The sequence below is a fragment of the Fulmarus glacialis genome, unplaced genomic scaffold (genome assembly GCF_000690835.1).
Source record: "Fulmarus glacialis isolate BGI_N327 unplaced genomic scaffold, ASM69083v1 scaffold21375, whole genome shotgun sequence".
In the NCBI taxonomy this organism is placed as follows: Eukaryota; Metazoa; Chordata; class Aves; order Procellariiformes; family Procellariidae; genus Fulmarus; species Fulmarus glacialis.
Window position 1 is genome coordinate 4648 of NW_009215207.1, and position 1728 is coordinate 6375.

The 1728-nt window shown below is 53.0% G+C and overlaps 1 protein-coding gene across 1 annotated transcript in view; it reads left to right on the top strand.

The window, feature by feature from the left end:
• GMEB2 (glucocorticoid modulatory element binding protein 2) overlaps positions 1–1728 on the top strand; it is a gene marked incomplete at its 3' end in the record, with an annotated part of 15768 nt that overhangs the window by 4599 nt on the left and 9441 nt on the right. The gene's annotated exons all lie outside the window — the stretch shown is intronic.

Below are 1728 nucleotides of genomic sequence, written 5' to 3' on the forward strand. Positions count from 1 at the left end.
TGCAAGCCCGGGCTGGGATCCCTCGGCTTTGGCTCGATCATCGCTCACAGGGGACGCGGGCTTTCAACTTGTCTTATGTGGCACTTAGAAACCAAACTCAGCTTGGGGGTTGATGGCTTTTTCTGGTGCTCCTTCGGGTATGGGTTTGCTATTTGAAAAAAAAAAATTATGCAACCAGTGGTAAGAGCTTAATTAGTTCATGTTTTTAAGATTGACTGGGAAGGCAGAGGGAAATGCGAAAACAGTGATAATCAGCAAGAAGCTTTTCTCTTTTATCTGCGATTGGAAGGGATCTGTACTTGATGCTCTGATGAGGTGCTTGTATTTCTGATCAGCATCCCCCACGCAGGTTTCTGGTGGAGACTTTTTCTCTCTCAAGTCTCCAGGTGAGGCAGGAGCGGAGGAGAAAGGAGACGCAAGCCTGCTGCTTTATCAGCACGTGTTTTCTCTCTTCCTCCCATCTGGTTTCTGGATCCTCCCGGGGAGGAAGATGAGAGCCATCCTCCCCCGGGTTCGTCATGGCAACCGGCGAAGGCAGGACCTGCTTGGTGGGATGCACCGCTGGGGCTTGAAAGGTGTTTGAGTTTTCTCCTGCTCCTGCATCTGCCTCACGCTGTTCCTCTGGAGTGGGATGGGGGAGCAGTGTGGAGAAACTCACTTTTTTTTGTGCTTTTTCTCTTCCACCCCCCAGTTACATCTCCATGGCAGAGATGGACTTTAGTTGCTTGAATTTTTCATACAAGCTGTTGAAGTTGGTTTGTTTGTTTTTCTCTGGGGGACGGGGTTTGAGATGTGGGCTGGGTTATTTCTTCCAATCCAGTCACGCCTTTCCGTCATTTTTTGGAGCGGTGCGAATGCGATGGAGTCCTGGAGGAAGCTCTGTTTCAGGTGCTGACTTTCTGCTGGGGTGTTTCTTCTAGATAAGTCGGTGGAGGTGTTTGGTCTGGTGGCAGGCGGAGGCAGATCAGTCAGGGCTGTGGAGTGCTGGGCTCTGCACGTCGGAGGTGGCTGCTGCCTCCTGCAGCCCTGGCGCCCTGCTGAGGTGGTATTGCTGGCTTTTCTCCGAATGCATCTGGAGAAGTGCAAGAACCAAGCAGCAAACTGAAGAACAACAACCAGGTTACAATTCTTCCATTTTTCTCGTGTCAATCTGCCACTTCTCTAATATTCACCTGCGGGCAAATGCGTTAGCTCTGAGTTTGCCTTTTCGAGTCCTTTTGCGTTGCCCACCACCTTTCCCTCCCAGGAGTCTGGGCTGTTGGTCGCTGCGAGCTGCAGAGGCAGCGTGACATCCTGCGGTGCCTTTCTTCCACGACTGGGGCTGCCTTCGGCTCTCGCTTCTCTGAAGCAGCATCTCCCGAGCTACTCACCCGGCGAGGCTGAGCTGCCGCCCACGCCGGCTCCCTTATCTCGGTGCTGCTCCCCATCAGGTACCTGCCCTGCAGCTGGCGAGGGGAGGGATGCTTTGAAGCTGCAGTGCCACCCCGGAGCTGTGTCTTGGGAGGCCAGGATGGAAGAACCAGTTGCTCTTGAATTTGCTTGTCCCCGTGGTACTGCGGGTGGGAAACGTGGTTGCCAGTGAGTCACTACGACCATTCTTTTAATTCACCCGTGGTGCCAAACCGGGGTAGATTTCGGGTTTATTTTCTCCTTACAGTCTTCCTTAGGAAGTTTATATGCTGAAGTATGTGAAAATTTCCCCGCCCCCCCCCGCCCTCTCTTGCACCA